At 51.6% G+C, this 15,430-nt stretch overlaps 1 pseudogene; it reads right to left on the reverse strand.

The window, feature by feature from the left end:
• Positions 1-7,087: 7,087 nt before the first annotated feature.
• Positions 7,088-14,943, reverse strand: LOC125533122 (annotated as a pseudogene).
• Between the last annotated feature and the right edge of the window lie 487 nt (positions 14,944-15,430).

A 15,430-nucleotide genomic window follows, 5' to 3' on the forward strand; every position in this document is an offset into this window, starting at 1 on the left:
GAGAGGAGAAGTGGGCACGAACCTGTGGACGGGGTTGAGTTGGCGCGGCGAGGACGACGGGAGGCGCAGGTAAACCCTAAACCCGACTACTGGTACGAAGCGTTTACCAAGATATTAGCAATAATCTTTACTACCTTTTTGTTTTGACAATCAGTAATCTTGACTACCTAGTAGTAATAGGGTGTCAACGTACGTGTTGGAGTTGACTTACGTACTAGTCTTATTCGATTCGATCGTGTGCTAGTGTTTGGTAGCTAAATTCGTCCAGGAAAGTGATCATATTAGAGTCCGGATATGTTGTTTGCTGCGTCCTATTTGGAAATCTTGTGCGACTCTTTTTTTTTTGACAGCTGAAAATCCTGTACGACTCAGCTAGCTAGACGGTGCGTAATTCCCACTCCAACCAGCCAACACAAACGGATGCTGTTTTGTCGGTCAGGTGAAAACTTAAACTTACACTTGAAAACACATAAAAATAACTTAAATCTAAAATATATTAATTAATCTAAAATATATTACATTAAATTCAAAAGTCCCGGCCGCCTCGGCGCCGTACATTAAACTTAAGCATAAAAATAACTTAAACTTAAAAGACCTAGATCTTCTAGTCCCGGCCGTTGCCGCCGTCCTGGCCATAGCTTTTCATCCGCAGCGAGGTCGACGAAGGCCGTGGTTGTCACAGGTGGGCGGGCGCCGCCTGTTACAGCTCCGGCGGTGACCACGACTCCATACTCACCCACACGGCTAGGGCAGACACATACTCCAACCTGCAGGGCATAGTCGACTTCCACGACCAGGACTGCCCGACCAACACAGGTTCCAGGACGGCTCCTCTCCTGCATCTTCTCCTCGCCCTGCACTACAACCCCATCCTCCGGCTCGGGGATGGCAACGTCACCGGCAGCCGTCAAGGCGAGCTGCATCACGAGGCCGTCCCACCCCTTGAACTCGTCGAGCCTGGAGTCCTCGAGCACCTTCTTGAGGACCTCGTCATGCTCGTTGTCGTCAACGGCTGCTATCGATGGTGGCGGGATGGCGAACGCGCACACACCCACGTGCACCCACGGGCTGGGAGCACGACCAACAAAAAATGTCTACCGCCGCATGTCGTGCTCGTCCCAGAACCATGTGTCCCACAATGGTGAGTCGACGGCATACCTCGTGTCATGGAGGAGATCCGGAGGCAGCATGGCTCACCGGCGGTTCATCTCCAAAAGACGAGTGCGGCCACTGGCTAGAATGGGAGGCACGAGCACCCGATACGGGTTGAGGTGCGACCTGTTAGGTTGGTGCGCGTCGCCCCATGGCATCGGAATGACCATGTCCCAGTAGTGCTGGCACACCTCCACCTTCACGTAGGGCCGTTGATGTGGTGTTGTGGGCAGCGAGATTGCAAAGTCAGTGGCGCTCCTCCTCGGCCCCGTCGAGCCAGACTTGTGCTTCCTGGACCTCCCGGGGATCCACTTCAACACCATTATGTCGGACGCGTGGGGGGGGGGGGGGGGGGGGGGGGGGGGGCAGAGAAGTGTGTGGAAGTGGACTGGCCGGTTCATGCGCACGGGCTAGGCACTAAAATTAGTGATGGCGTTAGACGCCCACGTCAACAATATTATATATACTGATGGCATTGGATCTATGTGTACGTAAAAAATGTCATATGTATAGCTGGCGTATGCCATAATCGGACACCACAAACTATAAGAATAGTTAGAGGTTGTTTATTATTTTGTCAACACACCATTACCTAGTTTAAGGCAACGGAAAAACAATGTCACGGTAGAGATGTTCGCGTCCCACAGATGGGTTTTGATAAGATATTATGATACATTGCATTGGCATACATAGTTTCATGCATACATTAACCACTATCATTATCTAGTTGTTATCGGTCATGACTAAACATCCACCATCTTTGTGTCATGGGCACTCTGGAGAACAAAAAAATAAGGTGACGTAAAATTAAATTGGGTTGTCATGGGATCTTGAAACACTTCAAAGTATAAGTCCGGCTGCAACACTATTCATCGACAAAAGCCCATCCGCTGTGGCTGCTCTTTTCTTTTCCTTTTTTGTGAATTAAGAAGCTTTTTTACGGCATTTTACGGCAAGAAGCTTAATTTGATACCAAGTAAAGCAACCACTACAAAGGTGAATATCTCTAAGCCCCCCCCCCCCCCCCCCCCCCCCCCCCCCCGCCCCCCCCCCCTCTCTCCCCTCTCCTCAACTCGGATAGTAATTTTTGTTTGTGCTCCTCATGGGCATCAACATCTTCTATTACTTTTTTATCCTACATGTTAAACTGAGAATATACTTGGCAGTTTTGAATGAACTGCCTTCAAGGATATTTTGTCTCACAACACAAAAAAAAAATGCACCAGATTTACCAATAGAGGAGACCCATTTCAAAAATAAAAAAAACATAGTCTTGAAGCATAAGATTCCATCAGATTTACCACTACATCCTATACAATTTTGGAGAATACTCTATTTTTCATAGTATTGCCATCGTTGTGTCATGGGCACTCTGGAGAACAAAAAACAAAGTGATGTAAAAGTAAAATGGTTTGTCATGAGATCTTGAAGCATATCAAGCAGTATATCAGGAAGCTGCACTATATATCTCATAATTAGCCTAAGAGCTCCGTCCCCCCCGTCCCCCCCCCCCCCCCCCCCCCCCCCCCCCCCCCCCCCCCCCCTCTCACGACGCACATCACGGGGAAAACCTGCACTGCCACCACCGGGACTCCTTCCTCCTCCCCCTTTTCCCTCCCCTACCGCCGCCTGCGGGCGCGGCCAGGCGAAGCCCGGTCGGCTACGGCGGCGGCGCGGGGAGGGGGGGGGGGGGGGGGGGGGGGGGGGGGGGGGGGGGGTGGCATCGTCGGCAGTTGCGTTTGGGCTCGCCCAGATCTAGCGGCGGTTGCGCTGCAGGTGTTGCAGGCTCAACGGCGCCCTGGGTGGCTTGGCGCGCGCGGAAGCTCGGCGAGCGGTGTGGCTCTGGTCGCCGCTGCACCTCGCCGTCCAGGTGTGTGGATGGCGGCTGCTGGTGAGGACTCTTCTTATCCAGCCGCGGCGCCGACCCGAGAGCGGCTCCAATCCATTCCTTGCTGAGCTTGCACATGTCGCGGCATGGGCTGGACCTTTCCCAGCTATGGCCACAGTTAAGGGATGGATCCGGCGCCAAGAGGGCTGCGGAACCATCCTTGCCTCCCGTCAGGCGGCGCACCGAGGAGTTCATCCTTGAACGTTCAGGGTAGGACAGGGCGGTGGCGGCCGAGCGCGGCCAGCCCGGGGGTTGGCCTCGGACCCGGGGGCCGTCCAGGGGTGGGAAAGGAGGTGTCTTCCCGCCCGTTTCTTTGCCAGTCATGGTTGCAAGCTTCGGTTGGGGATGGTGTCGGGGCAATAGGTGCCGGGACGGCGGCCCTGGAGGTGGGAGGCGTGGGATCATGAGCAGAGCTGACGGATCGGGTGTGAGATGGTTGCCATGGCGCTGCGGGCGGTGTTGTCGTCAGGGTGCGACAACCGGAGGTGTGGGTGCGGCGGGCCTGGCTTGCTGTGCCTCACCTCGGTGGCTTTGAGGACTTCCCGGGGTGAAAACCTGCTTTGGCTTTGCTAAGCTGATGGCGGCATCCCCTCCTTGAAGGCGTCGTCGCAGCTCCTCTACATGCTCCGGTTGCTCCGAGGGAAATCTTGATCTCGGGGTCGGGCGGTGGCGATACTCCTGTGTCGTGCCCTTCATGAAGGCACTGTCTTGGAGTGTTCGGCTCGTCGTGCACAGCTTCCTTCCTCTCTTCCCAGTGACTTGCTCACGGTTGAGGTCTCCGGAGACTCCAAGTGATGCTTTCTCCGCCTACATGTAGTTGCTGGGAGTGGATGGGGTGGTCCAGCTGTTCTTATATACCTTTGTATTTTGTCTTGAGTGTGTGGGGGTGGTGTTGGTGTTGGTTTGTATTGTGATCGTTGCTTTATATATAAAGCGAGACATGAGCCTTTTTTGGTATAATTAGCCTAAACGAAGCCTTCAAAGTGTAAAATCGGCTGCAGCACTATTAACCAGCAAAAGTCCATTCGTGATTGGCTGCTTTTTCCTTTTTCTTTTTGTGAATCAAGGAGCTTTTTTTCGGCATTTTACAGCAATAAGCTTAATTTGACAGTTGGAGATTATTATACGGCACTTTGTTCAAGCGGGGAGTATAGAAAAAGAATGAACAAAACCGTGATAGCCGACGTGGTTATTGTGAGAAAAAGAATGAAATGTAGTGAGAGGCCAGGGCAGGGAAAAGAGTCGAATTGATCGACTGGGAGAAGCAAAACAAAATCTCGATTTGGCCAAGAAAGATGCAACGTTATGGATATCATGACCGATCATCGTAGAGAAAGAAGAATTTTGATAAATCACTTCGGATGAGCAGGGCCTTCAAGCGGCCATCAGTTCACCAACTTTCTTGACCCTCCGGCACTCGCTGATGTCATTCTCATACACGGTCTTACGACTTTACGAAGACCTGTGATTTTGATAAACAATCGCCTGGTCAGAACTCGGGATAAAATTGACCCACACACACTTACGCCTAACATCGATAGCCTGCTTTGCACATACAAGAGCCAACCCGTTTCACTTCCCTCCTAACAAAATTTAAGTTCAAAGTCTATTTCCTAAAGGATCGTCAATCTCAAGTCATTCATAGTTTCTCGAGCTGCAAAGCTTTTTCATCGATGGGCTGCTCTTAGAAATGAGGGTTTACACTGGCTTTATCTAGATTTTTGAATTTTTGAAAAGAAAAGGTGAAATAAAAATGGAGCGACTCCGCTGAGGTCCTGGGCCACAGAGTCGGAGTAACCTTTGGTTTTGTAGACCAGCGCCTTATCTATTGGGCCACTGAGTCAGAGTAATGGAAATCTGCTACTACCTCTCTCAGTTTATAGGGCGTGCGCGTATCTTTAGGTCGTCAATTTGACCAACCTAATACGAGTCATATATTACAAAACATATACCAATATAAACTTCAGATGTTTTATTTTCAGACAGTATAATTTTTGTGTTATATAGTTTATATTAGAGGATAAAATTAATAACCTAGGTATACACGTAGGACTTGTAAACTGAAATGGAGGTAGTACTTGTCAATAAGGAATAAAAAAAGGCAAGAGTGCTCAACACTACATGCAAGTGCGATAGTAAATTATCCATGAAACTTTACATATAAATAGTATAAGAGCATCTACAGTCGGACTTGGCAAATCCGACCCCTCAAACGCTCGCGGACACGTCCGCGGGCAATGACTGGGCACCTTTCAAATGTTGCGCCGCACATCCACATATCGCAAATTCTGATCCTCAAATCCATATGCACGTCGATCATATGATACAAACTGTCCGAATGTCAAAGTTCGAAAGAAACAAAGCAAATCATTGTTCAACAAACCGGATATGACAAAATGAAATCAATGTCCGAGCGTGACGGATGGTCTCGGATCACTGGCTGGGCGCCTGCTCCTGTTCGTCCTGTTGTGCTTGCATCCGGGCAGCCTCCTCCGCCTGCATCTGGGCTGCTTGCTCTGCTTGCAACCGGGTCGCAGCCGCCCTCGCCGCTTCGTACTTCCTACGGTCGTTGATCTCCATCTTCTTGTCCACAAGCCACTTCTTCGCATGCTCATCCAAGAGGATCTCGTCCTCCAACATGATCCTCGCATCTTCCACGTCCCGTGCGAGTTGCAACCTCTCCTTCTCAAGCTTGATGTCACCAAATGTCTTAGCCTTCTCGAGCTCCCATTTGATCGCCGCTTGTTGCTTCTCCACCTTGCAAGTCGCAGCCGACGAATTGATGCCACTGACGGACAAGGCGGACTGCGTCTCCATCGCGGCGGTGTGGGTCGGGCTGGATGACATCTCCGTCGGTGGATCGGGACCGGAGGTGAGGATTGGGAGCAAGGGTGGAGGACGGCGAGGGTCCGAGCGCGGGAAAGGTTGGAGGGCGGCGGGAGGAGGACGAAGGATTTGGTGGATTTGGTGCAATTTGGGGTGGGGTCGGGCTGTTGGGTCCGACATGGCACGCGTGCCCGGGCGCCCCCATATCCTCCCCATATTTTGGCTGGATATGGGGGGGTGCCTGTCAGCCCGGGCGTTTGAGCCCCGTTTAAGGAGCCCGTCTGGGTCGAAAAAACATGAGCGGACAGTGACTGGGTGGCCCGCCTGGGCGTATGAGGCGGGTTTGAGGCGCCCGGCTGTAGATGCTCTAAACATATGTGTAACTGTGAAAGCAACAGTCATTTCTTCAACTAGTAAGTGCGCACGTGCAACACAAGTTAATATTTAGGCAATATATTAATTACATACGGATATTAGGTATGCTATTATTTGTGTGTCAATCCTGTGATTAGTGCAATATTTGGTATGATATTAATTGCACGTTAAACACGTTTAACACTCGCTATTGGAGCAGTCTAGGCCGTTGGATTGACTTAGTTCGATGGCCGAGATTAGTTGAATCTGCCTCTTTGGATCTTTTTATATTGGTATAGATGTAAATAAAATATGCTCATATATATTGGGCACAAGAATTAATAGTGTGAGTGAATTCCCCATATTGCTTATCTCTTTTATTCAAAAGGGCACTAAAGGTACCTTATTTTCCTCCGGAAACCAAGGCATGCAAGCACAGGAGAAACCAAAAAACAAACAAAGGCATTCCTCGCACTTTTAACATTTTTTATAAGAACAACCATGACCTATATATGCTAAAGTGTGAAATGGTACATATACGTAGGAAACACGTGCATGCACCGTGTCAAATAAAAACACATTTTTTTGATTTTATAAATGCAACACATTGGACATAAGAATGAAGAGTGTCAGTGAATCCTCCACATTGCCCGTCTCTTTTCCTCACAGATTACCTTAATTTCCTTCACAAAGCAAAGCATGCAAGCACAAGAGAAGTTGATTTTTTTACAATCTCCAGTCACTAACATTCTGGTAAGAACATTCAAAAGGTGTGCTTAACCATATATAAGAACAACAAGTTGCATAAGTTAGAATGGCCCTTAGCCAGTTAAGCTCATTTGCGACACAATTGAGGTTATTCTGTTTTTACACCATGTTACCAACCTAATCCATTGTATTGTAAAACAGACACAAATATGTACAACATTAACAAGTTTCTTGTCAGCTAGAACCTGAATAATTAACAAGTTTCTTGTCAGCTTTGAGTAGCATGCCACATAGTAAAGGTAGTCAGTACGACAACCATCTTCGATCTCGCTAAGTTTTCCAGTGATGACGTCGTATGACAAAAGCTTCATTCGAACCTTGTCAACAAGGAAGAGAACCTTTCTTTCCGAATCAAGAGCGACAATCTGATAATCAAGCCAACGGTACCAGCCCTCATCATCAATGTGAAGGAAGTCGTCCCTTCCAAATGCATTGCCCATACTAAGACGATACTTGAAAGACCATTTGTAGGAATGACAAGTATCAAGACTGAAAACTGCAATTGTATGACCGCTCTCCTCTGGAAGTGCACACTGCAAGAACCCTGATGATTGACCAAAGCAACCAGACACGAGATCCGAATGGCCATGTGGCAACTTGACAATAAAATGACGCGGTGGTATGCCAGAACCAATTACCTCCAACCCCAGAATGTCGCCCCCATTTGTGTGCACGTACAAAACTCCTCCTATAAAGTGGTGTGGATTACAAATCTTTATAAAAGGACTCCATGCAGCATCCACAATCCAGGTGGATAGGTCAGACGAGAACACCTCAAGTTTGTTGATACCGAGTGTCCAATAACCATCAAACTTCTCCTGGAAGTTTTTTTTAAGAGAGGCAAAAGATTTGCCTCATTCATTAAATAAGAGGAATAGAGTTTATGTTCGTGTTACAACACTGACAGCGCCGCAACACCCGAAATAAAGGTGACCAACTACTCTCGCGTCATCAAGTATCCCAACTTGCTTGCACCCGCTGATACCCAAAGCGTGGCCTCCTTCTTAATGTTGGCGAGTAGAACCGTCGGCGGAGCACTCTTCTGATGGAACACTCGCGCATTCCTCTCGTTCCAAATGGTCCAGGCGACTAGCATGGTGAGCGAGGCCATCGCCTTCCTGTTGGAGATAGATGTGTCGGAGAGGCCCACCCACCACTCTTCGATGTTGCCTGAGAGGTGCCATGAGGAAGTATCAATGCTCACCAGTTGCAGCCAGTCCTTGACTAATCCCCATAGGCGGATAGAGAAGCGGCATTTGTAGAAAAGGTGGTCAACAGACTCTTGCTTCTGCTTGCAAAGTGTACAAAGGCCACAGTTTGGCCATCCGCGCTTCTCCAATCTGTCTGCCGTCCAAATTCTGTTTTGAATAGCCAGCCAAGCGAAGAACTTGACTTTGGGGGGAGCCCAAGCCCTCCACACAGTGTGCTCCATAAGGGATTTGATTGTGCCAAGGAATTGCGCTTTGTATGCCGACTCGGCCGTGTATTGCCCGCTAGCGGTGTGCTTCCATACAATATCATCTTCGGCATCCTCCTCGAGATGGAAGCCACGAAGCGTTGTCCAGAGGGTGACAAACTGACGTAAGTGATTCAGCGAAAAAGAGTCTGGGATGCGTATTCTCGAGACCCACGCATCGTTGCTGAGAGCTTCGCGCACCTTCCAATTTTTCCTCGTGGACGCCTCGTAAATTAGTGGTGCAATGTCCCTAGGCTTGCGGTCATTCACCCATGGCGCATCCCAAAAAGGCGTCCTTGCTCCATTTCCAACAAAGATTGACGTGGAGGCATAAAACAAGGAGTAGTCCATCGTGTTGCACGGGTTTCCCATACCCACCCAAAGCTTGGTGGGCTCTTTCCATTCAAACCATAACCAGCGCAAGCGAAGAGCCTGAGCAAATTTCTCCGTGTTAAGTATGCCAAGGCCACCAAGATCCTTTGGCCGGCACACCGCATCCCAATTCACCTTGCATTTTGCACCAGTGGTCTTGTCCGTGCCCTCCCAGAGAAAGGCTCTTTCGAGCTTGTTTATGTTGTGTAGAGTGGACGTTGGCACAATGAGCGGCGTGATGGAGAAGACGAGCTGCGAAGACAGCACCGACTTCACAAGGGCACACCGACCAATGGCAGTGATATTTTGGCCATCCCAAGTGGTCAACTTAGCGGCCGCTTTGTCCTCTAGGTACTGGTAGTCGACCTTTCTAAGCTTCCACACCGAGAGAGGAAGCCCCAAGTATTTCATTGGAAACGAAGCCCGTGACGCAGGAAGGGCCTGAAGGATGCATGTCAAGTTGAGTTGTCCGCACCGAATGGGAACCACTGAGCTCTTCTGGAAGTTTGTGACAAGGCCGGTGACATTACCGAAAAGATGTAGAATGGTGGCTAGGTTGTCAATGTCTTTCTTGATTAGGGCCATAAAGACTGCTGCATCATCTGCGTATAGGGAAGTCCTAACAGCCACGCCACGCCCACGGATCTTGTGAAAGAGCCCTTTTCTCGATGCTAGCTCAAGAATCTTGTGCAGCGGGTCCATGTCAATGACAAATAGCAAGGGGGAGACCGGGTCCCCTTGTCTGAAGCCGCGGCCATGAGGGATGGGCTTGCTTGGCACACCATTCAAAAGGATGCACGAGGACGAGGAGCACAATAGGGCGGCGATCCAGTTGCGAAACATGGGCGGGAACCCAAGCCTCTGAAGAAGGTCCAAGATATACTCCCATTTGACAGAGTCAAAAGCCTTCCGAATATCGAGCTTGAACAGGAGGGACGGAGTTTTCCGCATGTGGAGGCGTCGCGCAAGATTGCGAACATACATGAAATTGTCATGGATACTTCTCGTCTTTATGAAGGCACTCTGGGCATTTGAAATGAGCTTATGCATATGGGGGGCCAGGCGGATTGCCAATATTTTCACAATAATCTTTGCAATGGCGTGAATAAGACTAATAGGGCGATAGTCAGAAATATCCTCGGCCCCCTCTTTTTTCGGGAGGAGCACAACATTTGCAGTGTTGAGCCAATGAAGGCCAGTTGTGCGCAGATTGGCAAAGGAGGAGACCACCCTCATGACGTCCGCCTTGATGGTACTCCAACATTTTTTAAAGAAGAGACCAGTAAACCCATCCGGCCCGGGAGCCTTGTCCCCAGGCATTTGGTTAATGGCGTCCCGCACCTCATCCTCGGTTATGGGGTCCCCGAGGCAAGCCAAATTGTGGGTCTCCAAATCGAGCTCCTCCCAATTAAAGTCTATGGATCTCGCCTCCCCCTTTTCCATGACGCTAGAAAAGTGCGCATGTAAGAGTTGCTCCTTTTGCTCATGATCTGTGACCCAGCCATGATTGTGTTTGAGCCGATGAATGTGATTCTTTCTCCTCCTGGCATTGACCCGCCGATGAAAAAATTTGGTATTTGCATCCCCTTCTCTGAGGTGGCATAGCCTAGCACATTGCTTTTTACGAGCACGCTCAAGCACCGCAAACCCAATGATTCTCCTTTTGAGCCTGGACCGAAGGTCCGCCTCCATGGTAGAGAGCTGCCTGGACTCCTGTGCGATGTCCAGACGCAGGATGACGAGAAGAGCCGCATGGTGGAGTAACTTTTCCCTAGAGAACAACCCTTTACTCCAGGCAGAGAGGCGATCTCCAGTTATTTTCAATTTGTGGTGCAACACATGGAAGGGCTCAGTGTGCACAGTCTGTTCATTAAAAGCCTCTGAAACAACATCCTGGAATCCTGGAAGGGCGGCCCAAAAATTTTCAAATTTGAAGGCACGAGGCCTCCGTGGTCCTTTGTCATCAGCAAGCAAAAGCGGGCAGTGGTCAGAGAGCGACGAGGACAGCGCATGGAGAATATGCGTGCCGAACTGGATGTCCCACTCCGCGTTGCAAAAGAAAGAGTCCAGCTTGCATAATGTCGGGTTTGATCGCTCATTTGACCAAGTGAAGCGTCTGTTTTGAAGGTGGATCTCTTTAAGATGACAACTCTGTAATGTTGTCCGAAATCTGGTGATTCATCTTCTGTTGACATTTCGCTTATTTTTATCCCTCGAGCGGTAGATTTGGTTGAAATCACCAAGAGCTAGCCAGAGCTCCCCACACGGCGGCTTATGACTAATCAGCTCCATGAAGAAATCCTCCTTGAGGGAGGAGGATGTTGGCCCGTACACAACGGTGATTCGATAGCTGACATCGGAGTGCTTGATGTGTATTGTCGCTGAAAGGCAGAAGATGGTGATCACCACATCAGTTACAACAACATGGTCATCATCCCAGAGCATGAGGATCCCACCTGGGGTACCAATAGATGGTCGCTGAGAAAAATTGCGAAGCCTATGCCCACCAAGGAAACTTGCCGTGAACATATCAACATTTTCAAGCTTTGTTTCTTGTAGGCATACTATTTGACAGGAGGAAGCCGCGACGGTCTCGTGGACGGCGGCACGGCGGTCTGGGCAGTTGAGGCCCCTTACGTTCCAACTCAACACATTTTTTTTCCTGTTCAATCATAAGGAAACAATCTAACCCTTGAACAGGAGGTGATACAAAGGCTCAGCATGCCAATACATAAGCATAACTTAAAGTCAACTCCACACCAGCCAACTCTGGAACGACTACATGACCTAGTGGTAGACATGAACAAGTACATAGAAGACACCCAGCTGTGCACAGGAGCAGCAGCCGCCCTTGGAACTTTTTCAAACATTGGAAGCTAACACAAACTACAGAATCAGCATGCATGGCTTGGCCCCTCAAGCATCCACAGGGGCCCCTCCCTCAACATGATCCAGTCCAGCATCCCCAGCACGGTCGATCAGAGCCTCCTCAATGTTGTTGAACAGAGCATCATCGAGCTTGAACAGGGCTCTCATCGCTTCAAGCACATCAGTGGGAAGTTGATCTTTGAATTGCTCTTCTAGAGCCTCCAGCACAGCCCCTGTAACATCCTTGCCATTCTTGACAATGCCAAGGCTGCGACAAACCAGGATCTCAGCTTACTTGGCCACCGGCGCTTTTGTAGCGCGTCCACCGGCCTTGATGCGAGCACTGGTGCGCCTAAGGGAGAGGCCGCCACTTGTGCTGATGGCAACACCAGCCAGAGTTTTCCGGCGAGCCACGGGGACCGCGGGCGAGGAAGCAGCAGGGGTTGGCAGTAGGGCCTCACGTCCAGGCAGGAAGAGCGTCTCCAGCCCTCCAGGAATAGCTGGCTGGGCAACAAGCAACTCCTCTTCATTGCAGGGCATGCTGCAGAGAAGTGGCGGGGTGGGGGACGCCTCAAATCCTGGTGGGCGCGTGGGCGACAGGTCGATGAGAGGCCGCAGCAGCGTTGTCGGAGAGCAAATGGTGATGAGCGCCGGTCTTGATGGGTTCGTAGCTGAGCAGCGGCCGCCGCTTGGATCGTGGAGACATCGGAAGCACCGTGGTCGGCGACAGAGGTGGCGATGCAGGAGGAGTCATCTCGTCCCTAGAGAGCTGCCTGGCCAATGCGGGGAGGGCGGCCTGGAGAGGCTGCGGCCCCGTAAAGCCGGAGTGTTCTCCGCAAGCCGCCCAACCACATCACTGCCCGAGCCGGAGGCAAGCAGCATCACAGGTTCCGCGCCAAGGCCATCATGACGCCGACCCCCATCACGGTCACCACGGGACTCACGGCCACGGTCCCGATCCTGCCGCTCGTCCCGCGGCGCCCTGGATAGGCTGCGCCGGAGGGAGGTGCCCCAGCCACTTCCACCAGGCCTTGACTGGTCACGTCCCTGGTCGCCATCGCGGCCACCGCGGCGACGGTCATCGTCTTCGTCACGGTCGCGACGGTGGTGCTGCACGGGCCTGGAGACGCGCTCCCGGCGGTCTCGCGGCCGAGTTTTGCCGTCGACGACGTGGTAGAGCCAGTCATACGGAGTGGAGATGATGCTGCCGCTGGTTGGGTCTTCATGAATTGCCAAGTGAATCAACACCCGGTGCTCCAGCCCACGGCGACCATAGATAGGCTCGCCGCCGTCCCGCGCTAGAAGGGTGATCCAGTTCACCCTGGGGACCCTGCTTGGGCACGTCGTCCACGCCCAGAGGCCAAGGACCCTGGTTTGGGTCTTGAGCTTGGAGGCCGGCTCGATGTAGTCCAACGCGCAGCCGGATCCGATAGCCTTCACGACGGCATGCTCATCCCAGGCGTGGAGAGGCAACCCCTCCAAGCAGAGCCGGACATGGTGGTTGAGGTCGACGTTCTCCGCATGCGCCTCGAGACGCCAGGTCCGCACCTGCAGCCTTGCCCCACCGAAGGGGACCTCCTGCTGCGAGACCGCCCTGGCGCAATGGTGTTGATGTATGAACCGCACCAGGTAGGCTTCGGGGTGGTGGTCGGTGACGGTGACGTCGATGGGCAGCGCGCCAGTGGCCTTGCAGAGGATGGCGGAGACGTCTTCCTTGCTGGCGCGCACGTCGCGGTCGAACCACGCGACAGCCGCGTTGGAGCCAAGGACGGAAGCCTCCAGCAGCATCGCCGGCGTCGCGTGCACAACAGTGAAGATCTCCGCAGGCCTCGCGCTGTGGTCGCCATTCCATGCCATGCCACGGGATGGCGTGGCTTGCAGGGGCGGGGGTGGAGCGGTTGCGGGAGCCGGTCGAGCCCCAGGACGAAGCAGAGGAGCAGCAGCAGAGGGCGGCACCGCCTGTCGCGGCAGGCTTGGCTGTGGCACAAGCCGAGCTCCGGGGCGACGATGAGGCGCCGGCCTGTTGGTGCACTCCCTCGCTCGGTGGCCCGAAAGAAAACAACGCCTGCAGGTGACCTCGTTGCGGCAGGTCCTGGCCTTATGCCGCAGCTTGAGGCAGTGGAAGCAAAGGTTGCGAATCCAGTCTGGCAAAGGGGCTCTCGACTTGAATGCGGGCTCAGGCAAAGCCGGGCGGCGCGGCGACGGGACCTGACGAGCTCCCACGGCGCGGTCACCTCGTCCTCGAGCCCCTCGCGCGCATCAGGCGATGAATGCTCCTGCAAAGCCGGGACGCGAGCCGGCGCCCTCTCAGCATTGAAGCAGGCCAGCCACCCGCCTTCACGCGTTGCCGAGTTAATGCGGCCGGCCTCCCCCTGCGCAGCAATGAAGGCAGGCGCGCACGCCCCGGCGTCGACGCGGGCAGCAGCACCCAGCAGCCCGGGGGGCGTCTCTAGCACGAGGTCCACCTCGTCAGAGACCTGGGCAGGCCTTCCCGGCGGCGGAGGTGGGGGAGTCTCCCACTCCCGATCCAGATCCACAGCTGTGACTTGGGCGCGATACGCCGCCTGGCCCGGCGGGAAGCCCCATATCAGGGTGGGCTCGGCTTCCGGGGGCGGGGCCGGGTTGGGGAGCGGCCGGCGCAGGAGATTGGTGGTCGACGACGCCGGAAAGGCCGCCGTCGATATGGGTTGGTGGTGGTCGCCCGCGGGGTCGCGAGAGCGTGGGCGAGCCATAGTAATTTTACTATGCCAAACTTTCTCCTGGAAGTTTAAGACATAGAACTGTGCTGACCATGATGGGTCGAAGGCCAAAAAAGTGTCACCACGAACTCGGTTGGGTCAGGTTGGGTATCAGGAACAGGAAGTGACCTCCACTCCCGTGTTGCAGGGTTACACATGATGAAGCGGCAAGCTTCCGCAGAAGCATAACTGGTCTTGTACTTACAAAGAACTAGGCCATTGCAACAGTCCACAAATTCTAAATGCTCATGGTGCGGCAAGAATGTAAGAGCCCCATTAATTTCTTCATCATTTGGGGACATGCTAGCAAGTTCGGCAACAGACCCATCATTGCCTCCGTGAAAAAGACCAGTGGGAATTTTCGGCAGTTTCCGATGGTAGTGTGGATCCGAGGTGAAGGCAAGCCAGGCCTTGCAGACACATTTGAAGCGGCAAAAAGACTTGAACGGTACCCGAGAGAGGAATTCCACCACTAGATCATCAGTTAGATTAGCAGCAGCAATCACCTTCTTAGAATCCATTCTTATGGAAGGATACTGAAAGGGAAAGTTGGCAATGTCAAAATACAAAAAAAAATGACCATGGTAAATTGAACAATAAGTTACTATGGAACTCAATTAATTGAAAATCTGTTTATTTGGAACAAATGCAGATCTAGAACTGAGTTGTGCAATTGTGCTGAACAAAGTGGATGTATCTCCATGATGGTTTAATTGTGCATGTGGAAAATAATTGTATCTCACATATATCATCTTCTATATTTAAATAGCTAGCCCCCACTAACATATTTCTCTCGACATGCAAGCATGACACCTCATCATTCAACATGCATAGGAAAAGGCACACCTCAACATGCAACTATGTATATTAAAAATTCACTTCAACATGCAACCATGTATGCATGTAAAATTCCATTCTATTATACTATTTACATCAAATTCTTATATACTTTCAAAAACTATTATTTCAAATATTGATGTTTCGTGTAACCAAAAACCTCATTGAAAT

Source organism: Triticum urartu, chromosome 1 (assembly GCF_003073215.2).
Source record: "Triticum urartu cultivar G1812 chromosome 1, Tu2.1, whole genome shotgun sequence".
In the NCBI taxonomy this organism is placed as follows: domain Eukaryota; kingdom Viridiplantae; phylum Streptophyta; class Magnoliopsida; order Poales; family Poaceae; genus Triticum; species Triticum urartu.